Here is a 23,500-nt window from a genome sequence, read left to right on the forward strand (position 1 = left end):
CCTGCAATTAGGGACAGACGGAGATGGGGAGCAAACAAACAGTCCTGGATAAGAGGCAGCTCCTCAAAAGTTGGGATATTTCCTAGATACCATTACTCAACTTTTGCGGTCATTATTCAAGGCAAGAGGAATTATTTAAATTCATGCTAACATCAGTTGCTGGCTGCATGAACAAAGTGAGCACTGGAAAGCACCATACTGACAGATCAATTTAAAACAACCTTGTCTGTTTTGTTTCTCCCTAACAGTCAGACACAACATTTGATTCTTATGAATAATGTGGGGTTTTATAAAATAAATATACTGATTTCTTTTCAACTCACCAAAGATCCCTTCAAGACGCAGTAGGTGCCTGTAGTATTAACTCTGCTTTTCACAGGCATGCAGAATGGATCTGGAACAGCAGTGAACTCAGCGTTGTCTCTCTCATTCCAGGCAAATTAATTCCTGTGGTATAGTTTAAAAAAGACTTAAAGTTGACTGCTTATTTTTAGTCTTTTTTTTTTCTTTTAAATTTGAAGTGCAGAATCATGCAGTTCATGGGAATCATTCACAAGTGAATTCTAAGTGTACTCAGTGCCAGATACCTTACATTAACCATTTGAGAAAGGTATTCATATGTAAGTGTGTCTTAATTGGTAAAGGAGTCAGTAGGAAATGCTGTAATATACATTCTGGAGTACCATATTTTGGTGGCTTTTTACTATATTTTGAATGGAGAAACATGATTTGTTTTCCCCTGGGAAAGTTCCCCACATTTAGTTGTCAGCAGAACAGAATCTTTCTGCTTCCAGTGAGCCCTTAAACTAGAAAGATTTATTGCACTTACACCCTTGAAAGAACATATCTTTTTCTTTGAAGGCAGCCATTATCACCATCCCATTTTATATCTTTTCTGATAAGTGCAGGCAGTAAAGCAGATAAACTCCTTGCATACCAATTAAAGACACATGCACACTAAGACACTGTATACTATCAGAGATGCTCAGAGTAATATTCTTCCTAGCACAGTAGATATATCTAAGGAGTTTGACTTTTATTATTCTCAGCTTTACACCTCTGACATTTCTAAAAACATGGAGGAAATTAATGAATTCTCACCCAAGACTCCATTGTCTAATCTTGCACCAGTGCTCATGAATTATGGAAAATGACAGATCAGCTGATGACGTACAATGGGCTATTTTAAAAATACCCTCTTTAACAAAACCCGAGCCATGAAAGGCTCACTGAATTTCATGTAGTCACCTAACAAAATATTGGTCTCACGTTAATTGATACCTTAAATAACGGCCTCGCTTCCTTGCATCCAAAATGTGATCTTTTTTATGCACCCAATGTATGAAAGCCTGAACCCTGAATCTCAGGAAGCCTCTTTTTATCTTCTCAGATAGGATGCTGAAGTGCAGTCCTAACTTGGCAACCTGCCTTGGATTTTTCCATTTTGAGATCTCCACAGGCTAAGCGAGGGCTCCGTAACATTTCAAGGTTCTTAAGCGCAACATACTCCACTTACCCACATAACTGCTTCTTTTTCTACTTCCTTTTCCCGGGCAGAGAAGATGCATTTGCTCATCCTGAATGGTGAGGCCAAGAGGATCTATAGGATCTATACGAGAACGTCCTTCATGCTGAGATCATTGCAGTGATCAGGCTGTAATGACCAAGAGACATGTTAGAAGCTGCAAGCCCCAGGACTGCTGTCTGACCCACAACGTTTGACTGGGCAGTAAGAGGCCAAACTGCCTCTGAAGCCTTTGGCTAGGACACCTCCCATGCCCTCTCTGTCCCAGAGTGCAAATTCCCTTGGGCAGGAGCCACTCTGTTGTCTTTCTTTCCAAATACATAAAAGCCCCTGAACATTACCCCAGCAGATGATGCCAGCACCCCCAGCTTGCTCACAGGAGCTGTTGGGGGAGCCCTGTCCTGGTCAGAGAGCTGCCCAGCCAGGGCTGCCCTGCCTTCCTCCTGCAGCCAGGACCACTGCAGTCTCTGGGCTGCCCCCCAGCCACCACACGCCCAAGGAGAGGTGACAAGACAAGAGATAATGGGCACAACAAAATTGAACAGAAGAAGTTCCATCAAAACATGAGCAGGAACTTCTTTATTTAGAAGGTGGCAGAGCACTGGAACAGGCTGCCCAGAGAGGTGGTGGAGTCTCTGTCTCTGAAAACATTCAAAGCCTGCCTGTACATCATCCTATGCAACCTGCTCTGGCAGGGGGGTTGGAATAGATGATCTCCAGAGGTCCCTTCCAACCCCATATCATTCTGTGATTCTGTGAAGGAGCCCCACACACTCAGCTCCTTTCTCCTTCTGCGCTCCAATTTAAAATAAATTACCATATTTACTCACAACATTATTGTTGGGTAGAAAACTAGCTGTCTGCAGTATTATCTGTGAACTTATTTTTACCTCTCCAAGAATGTCATCCTGGGGTTTCCCTGAAGTACATTGTCTGAGCACATCAACGACTTTCTTGTGCGCAGTGGCTGAGATTCCAGTTTTCTGTCAGGGTTCCCTTTAGATAAGACACTATAGAAAGCAATACATCTCATTCAAAACATCTGAAAGAGCTGAAGATACAGAAAGCACTAATCGGTAATTAATACAAATAAAAGAAACAATCTTTCATGTAGGTGGTAATAATAACAGTCCAGACTTTGTTCTAATCCATCTTTTTGTCAAATGAAGCACCAGGGAATTTGTCTGCAACAATCCGAGTATTTTCAGAGTCCCTGCTTTGCTTTGCAATATGGGGTGTAGTCCTGTGTTAACACAGGACTCAGAATAAATAATCAAAGAATGGTTTTAAAATGGATAAGCTAGGCTTTAACATGCAGAGGAATTCTGCTATACTTTTATACCCAGTTTACAAGTAAATTTTCCAAATTAAGAAGCCCCCTTTTCACTTTATGTGGGAATTGCAAAAGTGCGACGAAATCCTGTTGCAGAAATCCTGACAGTTCCCTTTCTTCTGTATTAAATCACTGACAGGACCTGCAATATGGGGCTTCTACCATTCCTCTGCAGAGAAACAACGTCTTCCAGAACATCACACAATCCTGAAAACCTTTAAATAGCCTTGCATTCGTTATATTTAGTGACAATTACAAGTGACTTCCTGAGTGCAAATATGATTCATTACTCTGCAGCAGAAGTAATACCTCTAATAGACTATGCATTGAGTTGACCCAAAATAGCTGCTGAAGAATAGTTGTTCCTGAACTACTCCATGGATAGATTTTTAGAAATTATTATAACCATATGTAAGAAAAACAGATTATCCTGCTGTGTAATTATTTAGCACTACCCCTAAATCTTTATGTAAACTAAATTTCAATTGTGGACAACAATAAGCAATGTTTAATAAAAAGTTTTTACAAACAATTTGTCTGGAACTTGCCGGGAGGTTATAAGCCCTATTTTAAATGAAACAATTTGCATTCAATGTTTACTCACCCTTTAGCTCCGCTATTACCATCACTCTCCAAGTTTGAAAAAAAAGAAGAGAGAGAAAAAGAGAAATATAAAAGTAATTTTTTCTTCTGAGCAAAGAGGGTAGAAATTGAGTATTTCCAACCCTGCTAGACCTTAGGATGCAGCTCCAGCTCCCTTCTCACTCTGGAATAATGCAGACAACGTAACCCTGCCGAGAACAGCACTACCCCAGGGCCTGCAAGCCCATCTTTAACAGGATGGTGCTGCCCTGCTATGGATTTTGACGCCTACACAGTGCTGAGCAGTAGGGTTTCACCACATACACAAATTAGGACGCCTGGAAATTAACTCAAAAAGATTATCCTGTTCCCACTCGCCGGCTGCAGAGCCCCGCAGCGTGAAGACAGCCCTATTTCACTTGGGCACCATCACAGACCTTCTAGGAAGGGGTTGCTCACAGACCTGCACTGAACACCTTCAGGTCATCCTCAGTGTTCAAGGCAGACCTCAGCACTGCTGTGTGCCACACCAGCCCCGTCCCATGGACGCAGGGGTCCTCAGCACAGCCCTTTCCCCAACCCAGGGCTGCCAAAGGGATTTTTGACATCGCCAGGTCCCTGCCCTTGCTCCCAGGGCAGGCAGAGAGTAAAGACTAGGGGAAAAATCAGAGCCTCACTCCCTCCCTCTCACTGACGCCAGCTCCAGTTTACCCACCAACTTCAGAGAGGCCAAAATTTCATTCAGGATTTCTGCAGGCAAGGCAGCCAGGTATGCTCAAGGGGAAACCCAACCCAACCATCTTTCAAAAGAAGCCACAGAAATACTCTACTGCCTTTACACAGATACCAAACATATTTGCAGTAATCTTCCTTTAGCTCCCTTTTCATTCCTTTTTGTAGCAGTTGCTCAGGTAACCTTCCAGGCAACAGCTGCTGCCAAAGAGGAAGGCTGGGAGGCCTGAGCTGTGCTTGACACAAAATTACCCAGGTGGGTGCTCTCAGCTCAGCTTTAAAATTTATATTATTTTTTCAGCTTCCTGTCCGAGTGTTGTGCCTGCTCCCTTGATTAGAGCAACAGCAATTTAAACTAAACCTCACACCACGCAATGGCTGATGCTACAGCTGAAAAACCTCACTGATGAGCTCCCAGAGCACTCCCAGTGTCCCAGCTTACTGTGCATCTCTCTGTTCTGGCTTGTAAAATGGCATTCTACAATGCTGGTATGTAATCTAAAAAACATCATAAGTAATAATTAAACATTAAATCAGATTAATTCCAGGCTTGTTTGCCCTTGACAATAATACTATTAATCCTCTAGAGAAGAAAGTAAGACAATCGTGTGAAAACAAAGCACAAATAAAGTCCATAAAATGCAGAGGAAATAGTTCCAATATTAATTTTGTAATATCGAGTATTCATTTTGTAATATGGTGGTGACATAAAATATGCAGCAGCAACAAACAGAGGGAAGTTGATGGACTGCCAAAGCTGTTTCTCCTTAAAATGCAGATTGCTCTGGAGCAGTTAAGCTCAGTGCCGAGACGAGACTGCCTACACAGGCATTTTCAAAGGGCTCCTTCAAGGCCAACGTGCCACTTTCAGCTCTGACACGGGATCAGAACTAAAGCTTGGGAATCACATGAAACCCCAGCCAGGCTGTGTGGGACAGCCTCAGAGAGGAGGGCTACAGGAGCTATATTTGTGGTCTCACGGGGTGTTCCCATGCTCGCTGTCTTCATATCAAAGGTGCTCTGTTTATAGACAGCAATCTGTTGGTGCCAGGCGGTGACGGCCCTATGATATATGGCTGTTTGCAAAATGAGCCCGTCCGTGGGTTATCACCGGCTCTAATTAAAGGAAGACACCGGCTACCGAGTCGCGGTCCCTTTCATTGGAGCTGAGAGGACAGCAATCTCCACAAGAGCCGCAAAGGAGGACAGATTCATTTGACTGATTGCATGATGTCTGAATTAATGGTCAGGAAAAGAGCTATTATTGTGCCCTCACTGGAAGGCTGCCTCAGAGAGCCTGTGCTGCTTGAGCGTGGAAGCAGAAGCAACGCGCTCCTCAGCACACAGCCAGCGAGGCAGGAGCCCGGCTGGTGCGGCAAGCCTTTCCTGGATCAATTTTACAAGGCTGAGTGTCTGATACATAATGAATGTTCAATAAGCTCAAATATAAATACTTTGCAAGGAGCAGGCTGTTAGTCAAACCAATGCTGCTCTAACTTTTAAAACAGTTTTTTTTGTTTTGTTGACAACACGGGCGGCAGAGGCAGAGCAAAGCAGGACACAGTATAAACCACAGCACCAAGCAACTTTGGCTCCTCATCTTCCTTCTGTCTCCTGGTTTCTGAGTCTAGGAAAAACTCATTAATTAAATCCTTGTAGCTAAGCTGGAGCTGCTGGAAGGAAAGGGGCGAGGAGTAATTGCTATCAAATAGCAATGGCTCAGCATGTATTTGACAGGTGGGAAAACCTGGTTCAAGCCCTTGGTGTTGGGGCGCTCTTTTTTTTTGGGCAGCATAATTCTTAAGAAAACACTGTTGTGCTATTCATGGTGCATGTAAGAAATTTGGCTTCTCTCAGGATTTCAGTAACCTTACAAAGCTGGAGCAAGTTCCAGAGCTAAAATTAAATTTACAAGCTGTAGCAGGCTTGCAGGCTGAAACAAACTTGCAAGCAACAACCTGCTTCCAGCATCACATTTGAATGTAATGCTTACATTTCTAAGCTCTTCAGGATCACTATAGACTTCTATCTAAATGGAATTAAGTCCAGACTATAATCTGCTCTATGTGGCCCACATAATCTCTTGCCAGGTGATGCTACATCAAGCCATAGATGTAGTTCAGCGTGACCCTCTAATGCAAGAGAGCCTCATCAGTCTCACCCCACTCTAAGTGCAATGTGTAGGTTTGCTTCTGCAGCAAACTTTTCTGCAGTTGGGAGACTTCCACTAGTAAATAAAAGTCTCAGAAAAGACAAAACTAAGGCAACAAAAATGACAAGCCAGCCTGGGGACTGATTTCTGATTTGCTCCTTCCCTTTGGGAGCCAGTAGACAATCTGAATAGTAATAAACTACAAACCTCCATTAAATCTCCTGTCAGTGACCTCCTTGGGCCTTTGGCTCTAGCTGGGCACATTGCTGAATACCAGCACTGTTACGTTGTCCCTGGAGGTGGTGCAGCACCATAACAGTGAGGCTGTCAAACCTTGATATAAAGCCACGGGTGGCCTGATCTGGAGCTGGCAATAGCCCTGATCTGAGCAGGAGGCTGGACTAGAGACCCCAGTGGTCACCTCCTACAAGCAGCTCTGAGGCTGTGACTCTGTTGGTCCTTCTTTGCTTCATCTATCTGGAACTTTAGAAGGCAAACTTCTTGGTCATGCATCTCTTAAGAAATTCTCCCTAGGGTATACCTGCACTTCCTTATTTCCGCAGGAAGAAACACGGTTACTCAGCCAACAAAAGAAACCCCTCACCAGGATCTTGTTTTCAGGAGTTCAGACAATAGCCTAGTAAGTGGATAATCGAGAGCTGATACAGATAAGTGCACTGAGGAACTTCATCATATCATATTTCTGTGTGATCAAGATAACCTATATTAAACTGTTAGCAGCCATTTAAATATTTAAACCCGTAGATCATACAAAGAAAAAGGAAAGATAAAGTTTTATAACGTAGCTTGATACTACTGAATATAAATGTGAAGTGATATTTCTGGTTATTTGTGAGAGGAAAAGCATTTACTTACTAAATTGTTTCTCACTTATAGTCATCATAGGCTTAGGACTCAGTGATTTGTATGGCCAAAACCACTAGATAATCTGGCTGATCATGTAACATGCAGAGAATCTCAACTGCCAAACATCTTCTCAAGCCTATAGGATACATCTTGCTGTTATGGATCATTGCAGTTGCAGAAATGGGACCTGTGTCTATAACTTTAAAGTAATAGCTTTGTTTCTATTTAAAGGAATGCAAATAAACTTGACTCAGTTACTCCCTGGATACCTATTCATACTTGGCAAAACATTCAAAGTACACTTTTTAAAATTCCCTTTAACTTCCATGGAAGTTACCTACACACCTAAAATAAAGCACACACCATAATATTCTGCGAGTTGAATATGATACATATACACAATTTTGAATACTATTTATACAGGATTACACCATAAACAGTACGATACCATCTTCCTCAGTTTTGAGAAAAAGAATGAAAAATCCCCAAATTATTTGGGACAATAAACAAATAAAACAAACTTCAATATACTTTTCTAAATAATTTATAACTTATTTAAAATGAAGCTGCAAGGCAGGGCCTGGACCCCATGGCCACCATGCAGGAGACATTCACTTGCATCCTGGAGATGCCGCTTTTGCCAAGACACACACACCGTAAGTGACTAGTGGAGTGGCATCTGCAGAGACTGCATTACTACACACTACTGAATCTCTAAGCTCATAAAAACTGAATGTCTTTACTAGTTTACCATGAAGGTTTTTTTTTCCCCTGCATTTGTTGGAGGCTTTGCTGAGTGTGGTAGATTTTTTTCACAAGAACAGACAGAGTAGCCAAACAAGTATCTGTCAACTTCCCTGTGAAAAACTTTTCCATGCATTGTCAACATCTGTTTTATTTTTTTTTTTAACAGGAACAAACCAACCTATTTTTCTCTCAACTTGTTATGAGAAATAGTTAAATGTTTTTATTTGATTAATAAAATAATTTTGAGCCACAGCAAATCTCAGCTGTTCTGATTAAGATTTTAGAGAACAATAAACAATTTAAACCATGGTCTCATAATTACAAATGTGAGGTGATTTTAACCGTGCCAACACCTATATGAGAACAGCAGAAATAAGATGCTAGATCTTTCTGTATATTAGAAACAGTACCCAAATGCTCTAATTTCACTACATTCATTTCTGAAAGGTCCTTTCTTACGAAGTTATTATTTAACAAATTAGGAAATATGTAATAAGAAACTTCCTCTGTTTTTATTACTTACCGAGAGCTGCTGAGATACTTATTCGTGAGCCGAAGTTATTCGAATCAGCTGAAGGATAATATATGTCTACATGCATATTTGTACATACTCGGTCAATATGAGGAGTTCATACAGCTGTAATAAACTGGAATAGCAAGAAGAAAACACAATGAACAACACTCAGAAGAAGGAGGTAAACAGGGAGGAATTACATAAATGTAATGTGCTACAAAAGGTATTTTCTCATTATTCGCTTAGTGCTGATTCATTCTTGTTAAATGGTAAAATCAGCTTTGACATCACTACTCAACACCAGTGTGGCATTACAGCTAAATGCTACTTCACCAGTAATCTGTTATTATAAAATTAACTTTTATATTGGAATATTCAAATATTTATATTGGAATAAGTGCATATTGATTTGACTCTTCCATGAACACAAATGCCTTCCTAGCAAGTGGGGACACCCTGTTACAGCAAAGAAATATTTAAAACTATTTATTTGCAGCATTTATTTTAGTGGCTTCTGGAAAAAAAATTACATATTTAAACTGTCAGCATTAGGACATGGAATTTATTTTCTCTGTGCCAATTTAAAAGTCTTTTTTTCTCTTTTTTATATGTCATGGCTCCAGGGCTCTTCACAGCAGGGCTCTGCAGAGTCAGAAACAAATCATCATTTGCAGCCTGCGTATTCAGAAGTCTTATTCCTATTAACTCTGGCTGAAGAACAAGGTCTAATTCCAGAGCTGCATTTTGATCATCTTCATCTTTCAGCTGGTGCTCCAAGACCATCTGAGACTCCCCACAATCACTGTATACTCCATGATTTAGATTGTTAATTTTTCTTAACAATACAGAGCTGGTGCTGACCCTCCTTCCATTCCCAGACACCCGTAATACATGCTCTCCTGGCTACAAAAAATTTTGTGCATACTTTAAAGCAATCTGGGGCTGATTTATTCAGTGCACCTGCACGAGGCTTGAGGGAACACGCTGCACCGCCCATTGCCTCCCAGGCGCACGCATTCCCTCTCAGACTTCTTGGTCGTGACCCTGTCTCCTTCTCCATCATCCCTGCATTGCATATCTGAACTGCTTCGCAGAGAAACATGTCCAAAGGGTGTTGGTTTAACAGCTGGGAGACGGAGCCAGGACAAGCATGCCGGGTCTGGTGAAATCTGCAGCCACCTGCATTGGCTGTCCACTTGGTGTGCTTTCCTGGCCCAGCCACTATGCAGAGAGGGGGAGAAAATGCCTTATGACTTTCACAGCACATCAGAAGACAGATATTGTGATATATTTTCAGGGAGGAGGTACGAGAGTGGCAGCTTTGGGGAGAAGCAGGAATCCAGCAGTCATTATGGCTCCCTGAAATGAAAACTCTTTCCATGATAACTTCAGAAAAGCAGACAAAATGCCCTGGAAAAAGGTCCAGCATCTGGCTCTTAGTGCAATCCTTCTTTCCTTCATTAGGACTTCTGTCTGTTTGGATGAGTCAGAGAGGAGGTTCCCTTGAGTGACACAGCAAGCCAGATAAAATGAGAGACCAGTGGTCTCCCCGTACAGATAGCACTTCAGATAATGTACACATACACTCGGTCAGCGCTCCAATAGAGGAAGCTAGCAGATCTGTCAAGCCATTTGGTCAATCTGTTTGAGAAATTAATCATATCAATGTTTGCTCCACAAGGTTGTGTGCACTTCAGGCACTTTTCTTCCCTCCAACTCTTTAAACAAGGAATCACTTCTTTCCTAGGATTCAGGGGTCAAGTTTGGTCCCCTTTTGACATCTCAAATCCTTTCAATTTGCCTGCTGCTGCTAAGCTAAATGGTGGTGTGAGGTAATTTATTTGGGATCAGGGTTAAAGTGTTAACGAGAACACCACATTTCTCTGAAGCTCAGCAGAACTGAGAGCAGCATTCTCAGCTGAGAGAAAGAAAAAAAGAAATCCTCAGCACATACTGGAGCCAAGAAGCATATGGAGCCATTTTAGTCCATGGTTGCATAGCTTCTTCTCAGGTTTCAATAAAGTAAATCTGAAGGGCAGTTTGAATCCTAATATACGTGCAGGAAGTGCATGCACTCAGGATTACTATAAAAGCAGGCTAATTGGAGCCCTTCTCCAGCGAGGTGCTGAGAGCCTTCAGCTCCACTTAGAGTTAAGAGGACCAGTGTGTTTAGCACCTTGAAGGATTAGGCTTCTAAATGTTCCTACCGCTGATAGCACATTTGCTAGGAGGATTGATTTGACAAGAGTAGCGATGTATGGCCATTAAATTGTTTGCAGATTTGACCTATCTGTCCATAATAAGAAATAATACCTGAAGTGCCATAACTCTGTCAAACATTTCAAAGGAATACTTGTTTAAAGATCGAATGCATTATGTAATCTCATAATGTCAGATTAGGATATAAAACTATGGAACATGACACAGAGCAGCACTACAAGGCACGCTGTGTCAGAAATTTTATAAACAATTTCTTCTGGACCTCTCACATGTTATCAGTTTGAGTAGTGACTACGATGCATTTCAAATTCCTTCTGGCAGCTGGAGACAAAATGACGTGGCAAAAATGTGACTGGAAATATCATCCAGGGGCTCTTGAAAAATTTGTTTTCCATAGAAAAACACTACAGACCTGCAGATTTTGTCCTGGTGTGAAGGAACCTATGGGGAGAATGGGAAAAGAGAAAGGAAAGCATAACGAAAAGCAAGGAAAGTAACAGAGCCTAGTCCTGTGTGTCACTAAACTGAACCACAGCTCTCAAGTTAACAGATCCAAAATAATTAATAACAAATTAAATGTAAAAATATGTTACCTACAGCCAGCACAAGGGCTTAGAGCTACCCAATGCTTATGCCTACGATTTCATAAGCATCATTTTTCTCCATATGGATTTATTTTTATTATATGTTATGTGCCCGAGTATGAGACTACCTAGGCAAGATAAATATCTTTTACCTTGGAAGGATCTATCTGATTTCTTTTAAGTATAAAGCACCCTGGAATTTGGGGAAATAGAAAAGGAAAGTAAATTCCCACAAACTAAATCTAAAATCAAGACAGGTATAAAAAAAGTGAGCTGAGAGCAGAGAGAAAGAAATAAACCAGCAATGAAATAAACAGTGATCATTTTTTATGAGACTCATAATAAAGAAAAATTATTTTAACTTTCCTTAAGTGACAACTGGTGGAAAAATAGGAAGCAGCTAAAAAAGTAGCATTGAGCACACTAGGTTGGTGAACACCAGCTGGAGCTGCCTTTTCTGTGATCTTCCTTTTATGTTTAATCTTCATCATTTTTATGACCTTATTCAATTCAAGCTATGTATATATGTATATAAAAGTATATATAAATGTCATATGCAGCATTTTTTGTGAATTGAATTTAATCAAGCAGAACCATATGGTAGGCCCCTTCAGCCTTGGCCAGTGCAGAATAACAGACCCCACGAACCAGCGCTGTGAAGGTCGTGATTTTCACTCCTATGTCTGACCTCCACCAACCTGCACCACTGGCAACAGAAGAGGGGTTAAAATGGAGCTATACTGGTGGGGACCAGCTCCCATTCAGCTCCTGTTTTTCCTATGCAAGGCAACGTGTGTTGAAGCGAGAGCAGCCCTGCGAAAGATTTCAGGAATTGAAAGTTCAGGCCTGCCAAAGCAGCACTAATGCCCTCTGGGATGTGCCACCCCTTCCTGGAGGAGCCTAGAGTGCAGCAGGGAAGTGGCGCTCCAGAAACTGCTGTGCCTTGGGGAACGGGTGACAGAAGAAGGATGCCGAGATGCAGCTCTGACAGGGACCAGCTGAGCAGACTCCGGGATCTTGTCTTGCTTGCCTTGACACAGCGAGTGCCAAGCTGGTCCTGCACCCCAGGAGCCAGGGTTTTAGGGAGAAATGCACAAGTGCCGCTCTGCTTGGCACAGCGGATTTTGGATGAGCCTGTCTCCCTCTGTGAGCCATGTGGACACGCGCAGCGTGGGTGCACATCACGCACAGCGAGTGGAGGAGCTGAGAGCTCTCTGCGCTTCTCTGGTCTCAGCACGAGCTTTACCCTTGGGCTGCTCCTGCCCCAGCAGGCTGTTGAGCCTGCACCCTTGCTCTTCGCACAGGTAGCACCTTGCAGGCTGAACTTTGTTCTGGCCCAGGACAAACTGCAGAGAGCTTCTCCTGAGATGACAATCAGGCTACAAGCCTGGGACACGCACTTCTCTCAAGGGACAGATGATTCCCCTCCACCTTTCCCTGTCTGCATCTCCCTGTGCAGGAATTGTGCAGAGCAGGGCTGTCAGGAAGCTGGGGCTGAACTATGTGGAGCGGCATTAGCCTTAGTAGCAACGTCTGTGGGATGTACCACCCACCAGAAACGATGGTGCTGACTCCCTTTGGATGGCTGCTCTCTGAAACCTGTCAGTTTGTCAGCACCTCCGCATTAGCGGATGCTAACTGGGTCAGCATTACTTCGCCTTAGATGTAATAACGCTTTGTTCCCTCCTTTTTCTTGCTAATAAGTAGCTGCTTCCTTTACATCCCTTCTGGTCAGCCCTGCCTGTCAAATGACTTGTCTGTCAAAATATGTATTATTCAAAAACGGACCTGTTGCCAGCGCAGTGAGGCTGGGGGATGGGTTCATGTATCATATCACTCTTCCCTTCCATACATCTCAATTTCCTGCTTTCTGCATGATTAATGCACGTTTGCTTCCCTCTACATAACGTAGACAGCAAAGAATGAATTATGCTGCTTCATTACGTTAACTGGTAACATGTCTTTCCATACCTATATACACTAATCACTGCTTTCTTGTGCCTTATGTTTGTAAATGAACTAGATAGAAGAGTAAACATATAATAATGGCATGTTACGCTCCTCTAATGTAACAGAAATCAAAGAGGGGGCAAGAAGCTGTTTCTCCTACTACAGAGTTAGTTTAGTAGGTTTTCACAATTTTAAGTTCATCACTGTGCTCGTAACACCTACGTTTGACCTTTGATGTTGAGTTTCAGTAGTTTTTATAAATTCAAGAAATAGAAGATAGACCTTTTCTGCAGTTGATAGAAAATGGATACAAGTGACTCAAAATAATTAACATATACATTAGAAATGTAGACTACAAGATGTTGTTCATATAGTGAGTGGTTAATCTCTGCCTAAACTTAATACTAAATAAAACAAGCCAATATTGGCACTCTCAGACAAACTCCAGTATTGCATCTGGAAATAACAACATTATGCAGACTTGAACAAATCAGTAGCTTGAAAACAGAGAGCAATAGCGGATGCTATAAAATACACAGAATCAATCCTGCTTGGACATTTATTGCATTAATACTATTTTCAATTTATTTAGCAGCAAAGTGCTTTTATTACTGACTACTGACTATGTATGAGTGAGAATGTGTGTGGGTGCTGTACACACAAACGTGCGTGTTGGCTGTTCTGCCTGGCATAAACAATCCCTAAGAGGACAGCAATAATATGTTTTGCCAACACATAGCAGCATCATGCAATACACTACAAGAAAATACGGATGCCACGGATCAAATCATTGTTTAGATACAGGGGATAAAAACATAATTAAGGAAACAGAATTTTATTAGAAAGTTAGCGCTATCATCTTATCCTTAAAAAATGCTATGGGATCTTTAACCAGAAGTAAGAAACCAGCTGTTGTTTGTTGTTTGCCTTTTTCCCCCCTTTTAGTTCACAGAGCCTCCCGAACCTTATGTAGAAAGAAAATCAATTAAATAAAAATGGACAATGATGAAGAAGTCAAAAGAGCAATTTTAAAATCAATACATTGCTTCAAAAGAAGCTCACAACGTGGTCGCAGAATATGGAACAGACGCCTGATGTACCAAGCAGGCACAATGTTAAGAACCAAAGGAAGATCCCACAATAGTTTCATATTTACCAGAAAGGATGGCATGGAAAGATTGGTAGTAACCCAAGGTTGTGCTATTATAAGCACATCAAACCAATCCTCCGTTGCCTACCCTGACTCCTAGAGGACAGCTAGTGAAGCTTCAGACACTAGGCCATGTCTTTAAGTGGACAATGTTTGGTTTTGAGGAACCCAAAACTTCAAGAGTCAGCCTGAATGAGCTTTTGTAGTAGCAAACATCAGCACAAATATCACCAACTTCTGCCCTAAGTACAAGACATAATTCTTCAATTTTCAAATAAACACATCCCATGGACTTTAAAAAAAAGCAACAATTAAACAATAATACTCTGCCAAAGCAAAATGTTCCATTATGCATGCAATTTTCTCCCCAAGGAGAGAACTGAAGAAAGAAAAAACCACATGTGAAATGTTAGTCATGTTGTTTGACGCACTTTTGGGTGGTTCTCAGTGTGGTAAGGACAGTACAAGAGTTGTCATGGACTAGCGGAGAAATCAAGTAAAAAAATGCCAACAAACAAATGAACTTCATCTTAATGGTTGCTTACAAGTTGGTGTTGGCAACTTTATGAAACCATCAGGGATTAAAGTCACCTAAATAATCATAAAGTATGGTGATCTCAACTATTTCTCAGCAAAGAGTCTTAGCAGAAAAGGGTCTTAAAATGGTGAATAACTTGCTACAGTTAGCTGTGTTTCAGTGCTGCTTCTAAGAGTACAAACTCTAAAATTCAGCCCAGAAAATTTCTTGACCTCTTTTGCTCTGTCAAAATTAAGGCAGAATTAAATATGACTGAAGTGGTCAGGCAGACCATCGAGTTGAGAAATTCTTAGCCATATTCACTTTTCACTTCAAAACCATTTCCATTCTAATGCAAGTCTGTGATTCTGAAAGCATAGCTCAAAAAAAAATGACTTTAAGGAAATTCCATGTTTTTGCATGCAAAACATCTGTATAGTGATATACCATGATGAGCATGAGGCGTGCAAATGTAGCTCTGAGCAACTGGCACTTCTGTCAACACAGCACTGAAAACACTGATGTCATTTGGTATTTATGGTAAGCCCCAAATATTCCTCTTGCAGCAGAACATTTGTTGTCTTCTTCCTATGGAATTTCTGAGCTGGAATCAGGACCAGCTATATCATATTCTACTTCTTCCCTTACATGAGGTTTTCTTTTTTGAATTCTTCAGCATCAAATGCACACAAGTTCACATCTGAACTTGAATATTTGGAAGTCCTACCTCTCCCTGAATACAGACTTGGCTTTTCTTTCAGCCATTATTATTTGCAGGTTTCTCATCCATGCTCATGTGGGTGAAACAAAACAATCTTGTCATCTTTTCCCTTCAACCAATACAGTATTTCCATTAATTTCAGTCACAAAAGCATTCATAATGAGATTGTTTTCTTAAAATCTTATTTTTCTATAAGGTGTGCTTATAGATAATTAACACTGAACTTTTAATACTGTCACTATGCTTTCAGAAGTTGACATCATCAACACAATGTATTTTTCCATAGGTATTGGCCAAATTCTATAGCCATGGCAGAGAGAGCATCAGCGATACTGTATCGTCAGCCCTCCTGTGGTTAATATCCTAGGATTCTTTGGGGATTATCATAATAAAAGCAGTGGTGGTGGCTGAAGGGCTCTATGTGGCTAGTGGACAAATCTACAGTCTGTTTCCTGTCACTGCTGCCCTGACATCGATGACTGTGCTGGTTGCCTCTGGACCAAGAAAAGTTGGTATAAGGCCGTAGACTGGAAAACCGGGATAAAAAATTATTTAAGTGGTGTATGTGAGATGCCTATCTTGTGTTCAAAGGAGGTATATGCTGCTGGGTAGGCATCAATAAGTGTGTTAAACCTGCAGCGTCACTACTAGGAAAATTTCAGTAGACACCTGGCTTCCTCCACAGCAGCCTCACACAGAGCGTTGACTTACTGCTGCTCTTAAGGGCACACAGGGCTCAGGTCACAGCCAGCGCTATTGCCCTGCACACTGCTCCTCCTTTCATTCTGCACAGACACCCACACTGCTTCCTTCCCCCATTATTATCTTAATCCATAGAGTTAAAGATAATCAAGCAGCTGTTTTGAAATAAAGACTAGTAGCATGGGGGCCGTACCATATAAGGCCCCAACTGAGCACCTGCAAAGACTGCGTCTCTGCGTTGAAGAGCTAACAGTCTGGGAAAAAAGTCTTGCAGCTCTAGAGATCGAGCAAAATACAAAACTTACAGAATGCACTGGGCTGTGATTTATCTCCACACATCAGCTCGGCTTTCTAATCCAAACTCACTGTAACCCACCAAAGGCCCTGTTCAAGCAATCAGCTCTGCTGCGATGAGCCCATAGGCATACACAAGGCAAAGCTGGGGTTGCTCTTTGGGATGCTCTCCTGTCCATAGCTTTGATAGGCAATACAGATTTGGAAGTATAACAATTGTATCGTATCACCCTAAGGTACTGGAGATCTTTACTGGCTGCTTGTCAGCTGAAGTCCCATGAGGACTTAAGTTTGCCATGCCAAAACATCAAAAATATTTTCCATAAAATATAATGCTTTTTGGAGTTAATTTTGTATAAATTACTCTTTTTTTTTAAATTCCTGATTTATCAGGAATAAATTTCAGAGCTGATGATCATGATCTGCTTATGCAAGCTATTGTTTCTGGGATCAGCAAACTAACGCTAGCAGAAACACAAAGAATTTGAAAAAGCAAAAAATCTCCAATGACAAAATGAGTGCTACATTTCAACATGCACATTTCAACATATATATTTCAGATATTTGAAACTAATATTCCCTGGCCCTTTGCATATGCATCTGTGACTTGTATATAGGAAACTTGGAAAATCAACAAAAGGAACTAGAACAAATTAATAATCCTCTCCTTCAGCAAGTTAAACTTCACTGCTAAATTAGTTGACCTTCAAAGTTTGCCGTGGGGAAATGATGTAAGATTGGAAGGTTTATCTGAAGAAACAAAGATGAAAACTGGAATGAAGAATGTGAGTTGGCTAGTGGACTGAATGAGTCCAGAAAGGTTTGTTTAGTTACCTTAAAAAAGTTCATTGAAAGGGAGAACTACCTCCACTTACACATACAGGCAGATTTTATCATGCCTTATTATTTAGTCTAAGGGATTTTACCTTGGTAACAATATGTGTAGAGAGAAGAAGGAAATATTCCGCACAACTCAGCACAGAGTACACTGCACCAGCCTGGACAGGGAACCAAAAGAGAGGGCAGTACAGAAAGATGCTGTCTTTTTCAAGACGAGGTAGAGTGAGAGGATTGCTCAGCTAACACAAGTAGACTTTATTTTAAACCACCCCAGACACATGAACTGAGATGACGTGGATGTCTAAGAACTGTAGCTCAGCTTCAGAGGATCCTTCCTCCAGTGTTTCAAACACACTAGGTTTCTCTCTCAGTGAACTCTTAGAGTTGAACATCTAACAAGAAAAGAACTAGAACAAGTAGAAGAGACAAATGGTCATGTGGCTACTTAAAAAAAAATTCTTGTTAAATGTGGAGTGTTAACTCTCATGCTGGAGTTCGTCTGCTCCTGCAGACTTAGAGTCTTACCGCTTTACCGGAAGAGATTCAGTGCCACACTACAAACTCTTCTGGGACAAACATGAATTTTTGCTTATTTTGTAGGTCTTGTTAATGGTGGTTATTGCTACACAATTTTCTAAAATTTGTGATATGGGCTACCTGTAGGATGATTAATGATAATGGTATGAGTAGAAGAGGTACATTAAAAAGACTACCACAATTTCTCCAACTATGAAAGTATATGGTTAGTCCCAACTACTAGGAAGACTGTGACACATCATCTTGATACAGCTGTAACTTTTCTAACTGTTACAGATGGATTCTCAGTAGCATGGTTCTTGGAAAAAGGTAATCTGACTAATATCTGAAAACACTTACATGCCGCTTGCATTGATGGAGAGCAGGAAGCGTAACCTTTGACCAGAGCAGTAATAACAGTGTAAGCTTTTCTAAAAACAAAACCTAGGGGAATTAGTGTCCTGTATCAGTCACAAAGTGCATTTAGGGCTCTCTATAAATCTCACTGAAATGTTTAATGAAATGGTCATCTTCCTGTGTAATTTGAAACGGACTTAAGAGTTTTGCACTGACAATGAGGATATTTGAACGTCCAGAGGAATAGGGCTAGAACCAAAAAAGAATGACACTGAGGAGTTTCTTTCATGGGCTGTGACCTAGTACCTCAAACCCATATGTAGGACTTTGATGTCTGGAATGGCAAATGAGAGTCAGCCACCTCCAGATGGGACCTCTAGCATCAGCATGCTGAGTAAGGGCCACCTACCTCCATTGGAAACAGTGAGGAGAGCGGGCTCATGTGGTCTTTTTAAAAAAATACATAGATTTTGAATGATTCAGATAAGGAAGGGGAAGAGGGAACTGAATCTAAACTTTACACATGGCAGAAAAATCTTCTCATCTATGAACTGTGATATATATATAGGGAGTGTTAAAAACAAAAGGACAAACAAAATGGAAAAAAAAACCCACTATCTGCTCCATTTCCAGCAGAGTCTCTCCAAAGAGTCCATCAGAGAAGGACTCCATCCTAACAACGCTGAGGATCCTCACTGGCTACTACAGCAAATGGGAAAGGTTGGTCTTTTTTCCTCTGTAATTACTGGTACCAGGCATCACTATCTCATAAAAAATCAGCTCACAGGCTCAAGTCCATGAATATTAGTAAATAAGGAACGGACCAATAAACACATTGTAAGTTGATTTCCATTAACTAATTAAAGATGGCTTACTCTAATAAGGTGTTTGATGTCAGCTAGGTCATTTCTTTCTTCATTTGAGGAAGATTAATGGGCATAATTTCTACCTAACTTTCATCACAATAGTCAATTTTTATTGTGGTTTTCCATTTAATGTGCTTTTATCATGATTTTTTTTAATCATCATATCTGAGCTCCCCTAATGTGAAGCTTTTGTATGACCTTCCTGAAAATTTCTTTCTGATGTCAGAACCCCTGCATGAGCAGGTGTTACATGCTTTGGCAGTGATAGAATTATTCTTTCATAGTCTATAGAAGCTCTTAAACTGCTTTCATCCCCATAGCATCTAAACTCCATTGAGTAGCACATTAACTGACAAGACTAACATCCATCATCTTTGCTTCATTCTCCTCTCTTGAGGAAGTGTGTATGTAGGGGAGCATATGGTTTGGGTGGGGTTTCCACTATGTTTTACTTTTAAATGTCCGTGCTGCTAGGTGTCTGTCTCAGAAAAATTATCCCCTCACATGGAGAAGAGGCTGCAGAAAAGTTTCTACAGGTCTTTCACTCCTGCCATTATTTATGCGTGTGTCTCCAATCAGTCTCTATCTTGTCCAGAAATGAGATTTATCATGACAAATAACCTAGTCCAAGTGTTAAAAAAAAGGGATCCTTCATCGGCATTTTATACTTGATGAAGCCTTTCACATCTACAGTAGAAAGAGCTGTCTAAACTAAGGATTTTTTTGTATGGTCTCCCAGGTATGCAGTAACACTAGTAGCTAGAACCTTACATACATAGCTACCAATAAAATGACATTCAGTTGAAGTTTCACCAGTGAGCAAAAGCTGATGATTGCTGTTAAAGACCACCCTTGAATTTATGGTTTACCTCTTGTTTTACTTGTTCACCTTGATATTTTAGGAACATCTGCAGGATAAAGGTATCTTAATACTGATGATAATGAGGTATTCTAGCGTGAGGGTACTTAACCTTGGAGAGCTGGACAGTCACTCTGTTATTAACAGATGTCACGAAATCAAAATACAACTGCAGATTAATGTCTTGGGAATGTTACCCTGTTAATGTCAAAACACACTATAGGTACCACTGCCATACCACGCTTCAAAGATAGATTGGGAAAGCAGTATTACTTTCCATCCAGGCCATGGCTATCGTGTGAGTCTATCCCTTCACCCACTCATGGTCTTACTTCTGTGGCACTCCTCCTCAGTCTTAGCTCACTGCCACTCCTGCTCAAGGAGAGAAGCTGCTAAATCCTCTGGCACCACCAGTCATCCTTGTAGCAAGAATCAGATTAAATAGGAAACAGACCCACTTCAGTGTGCCATCAAATATGTAGATGATAAAATGCTCCTGGACCACAGGAGTTCTCATCTAATTTAATACGTCAGTGTTAGTCACACTCCAGTGAAATACTAACTCATATGATTTTGTTACCAGTTGTGGTGAATTTATAAAGCTTCAGTTCTCAAATTCCAGTGATTTGTTGAAGAACACAGGTAATTTTTTACATTATTGTTTAGTCCCACGAAAACAGAGTTCAAGTATAAGGCACCCAAAACATATGAAGAGAAGCCAAAATCTAGTACTTTAAAGAAAATTTCATTGTCTGGAGAGAGCTAGAGTTGTGATTTTTAAACTCTCAGGTTTGATACTGCTGATGTTGCCAAGTACGAAATAGCCCTTGCTGACAGATCTATGAGGAAAACTTGAACTCTGTGAAATAGCCATACCTCCCACTTTTCCCTGCTTTGTTTAGAGCAGGTCAGTTTTCCTCTTCCTATTTCACAAAAAATCCCCATTAATTATTCCCCTTACTCTTGCCACAAAGCCACTTATACCATTTCCTGTTGGATATCACCCGCCACCTCCTGCGCAATTAACAAAGGAATTTTTATTCACGCTCTGATTTCTTCCCACTACTGCTGTTACACTCTCTCCCCATCTCTCACAGCTCCTTCCTTCTGCTGTCTGCTTTTTCTCCATCCCCTCACTCTCGACGTTAGCCCTCCTCCAACACCTCCTGCGCTCTCCCTCTCCCATCGCACCCCTCCATTTTGTTTCCCCATCAGCTCAGCAGCAGAAATCAAACTGACTGGCCTCCCCATCCCTTGCTGGTATTTCAGAGCTGCGGAGCCAGATCAATTTTGCCGTGCCACTGGCAGAGGCAGGGGAGATGTGGGACACATCTGCTGCAGGGGAGGGAGCAGGGAGGCAGCACAAAGGGCACAGGGGGAGGCAGGCAGAGCGGGGATGCAGGGTGAGTGGGAACGTGGCTCTGACATGAAGGGAGACACACGGCTCCACGGATGGATGGATCCCCGTGCTGTGTCTGCCCCCCCAAAGGCTGCGAGCGCTGCGAGGGGATGCGTGGGGCTGAAATGCCTGCGTGCCTGCGGGGGCTGCGCAGGCAGGTCTCCGTGAATTCTCACCCAGAGCAGGGAACTACTTAAGGGTTTTCCCCAGAGAGGACTCCTGGAAGGAACTGAAACGTGGGACTATTTCAAGGCCTGACCGACATTTCAGCTCCACGAAACGCAAACTGCTCCCAGGTCTGGGGAGTGCACAGTGCCTGAGCCCTTTGTCCATGAACACAGTATCTAACCTGCTGCTTTGCAAATGCTGGGATATCCTGAAGATGAAAGGAACAATGTACAGTCTCGCAATTAGCATTTGGCACCAGAGAAACCATTAAAAAAAGCCACGACTTTCCTGTGGGCAACTACTTACTAGAAGCTCAACATAACCTTTGCATATTACTGACCCAATAATCCAAAGAGAACAAAGAAAGAAGTGCTTTTAACTTCCCATGAGCTGTGACGGTGGCGCTCGCTGTTACCCTCCTATGTTCTGAGCCTGGCCCTGGGGATCACTGCCAGGGGTGTGTTTCTGATACTTCCCCTTCCTTTTTGTAAAAAGATCACATTATGCAGAACAGCCTTGGTATGCAGCAGCAAAAATACACATTCCTGAGAACGAACGTCTTGTGTCCCACTGCGGGGAATACTGACTAGATATTTCACTGGCATGGAAACCCTATACTGTAGCTTAACATATCAAAGGCCATACACCAAATACATCCCACAGTCTGTTGTCAGTTTGTACACTGACTCATCTAGACCAACCTATATGTTGTTTCAACTCCATTCAGTATGGTGCTGAGCTGTCACTCACACAGTCTTCCCATCACCCCATTCAAGTAACCTGCCTACTGGACCACTATAACAAAGACACATCAGGAAAAAGATCCAGAAAACAAAGATGAGGAGTCAGAGGAGGTAATCAAATGCTCCCATTTATATCTTTGTTTCCCTAGACGTACACTAAACTAAACCACAGCAGCCTTAATAAAGAGGAGAGGAAATGCCTTTTGGCCAACACCAAATTAATTTGTAGCTCTTGCTGTGGCAGGAGTCAGACAGTATATTCCATGATAAATCTGAATAGGAGGTGCCAGGAAAGTTTGCATTCACTGAGTTATGATATATATTCTGTTTACATATTGTTTTCTGTGGAGATCTCTGTCCTCATGTAGTCTGTAGGGAGCCCAATCAGTAAAAATACCAGACTTGATTATTCATATAGGTCAATCTTAGCAAATAACCTAAACTCCTCTTAAACCAGTTTTAAGCTTCAATGTTGCTTGGCCAGGCTTTGTGGAGACCAGCACACAAGTATTTTGGCCAAGATCAGTCCTATTTATGTGAGTAATCCTTCAGAACAGAACCTTGGGATGAGCAAGGCTACCTGTTATGGTGCTTCTAGACTGGTATGGAACAGAAAATCTACAGATGTCTTTAGATATTTCCATGTATGTATAAATAGGAAACAGTCCCTCCTACCTGGAAAGGCTGTGAGAACCAGGTGGACTTGACACAGGTGCTTCATTCACTCCATTCTAGCTACTGTCAGTATAAGAAGGTATCTTTGCGTAGCTCAGGTCTTTTGTATGACCTTCCTATATTTGATTGAAAAAAAAAAAATAATCCTCAGTTGCATGGGAGAACTTGCAGAAATGTTAGAACGGCTGTTTCTAACAGTATAAAAGTCTAGATGGCATGACAAGGTCTAAACTTTACCTTTGTCAAAAACCAACAGAATATTTCTTTTTGGTAGAAAATCCAGTAACTTTTAAAGACAGTTATCTTGGTACAGACACATTAGAAAAATGTTACATTTATTCTTGTACCCAAGTGATCTTTTGATTTTATTGCCTATGCAGATTACAAATTTTACATTAATGTTAAGAGGGGAAAAAAACAACTTTCTTTGAGCATACAGAGAAGTCTGAAACTATCAATGAATTTTCTGTCACAGACTTTTCTTTTT

General features: G+C 41.4%; 1 long non-coding RNA gene across 2 annotated transcripts in view; it reads right to left on the bottom strand.

The window, feature by feature from the left end:
- The window catches only part of LOC106895278, a 29,121-nt gene extending 5,992 nt beyond the window's left edge, over positions 1–23,129 (bottom strand). Inside the window, exons 1-6 of one of the 2 annotated variants that reach the window (XR_001413401.1) lie at positions 23,014–23,129; positions 8,462–8,585; positions 3,463–3,488; positions 2,416–2,535; positions 1,517–1,654; positions 324–447 (exon numbers count right to left, since the gene is read on the bottom strand). This is a non-coding gene — a long non-coding RNA (uncharacterized LOC106895278). The remainder of the gene's footprint in view (positions 1–323; positions 448–1,516; positions 1,655–2,415; positions 2,536–3,462; positions 3,489–8,461; positions 8,586–23,013) is intronic. The other variant, XR_001413402.1, reaches the window with a different exon arrangement.
- Between the last annotated feature and the right edge of the window lie 371 nt (positions 23,130–23,500).

The sequence above is a fragment of the Calidris pugnax genome, unplaced genomic scaffold, assembly GCF_001431845.1.
Source record: "Calidris pugnax isolate Ruff unplaced genomic scaffold, ASM143184v1 scaffold103, whole genome shotgun sequence".
Lineage (NCBI taxonomy): Eukaryota > Metazoa > Chordata > Aves > Charadriiformes > Scolopacidae > Calidris > Calidris pugnax.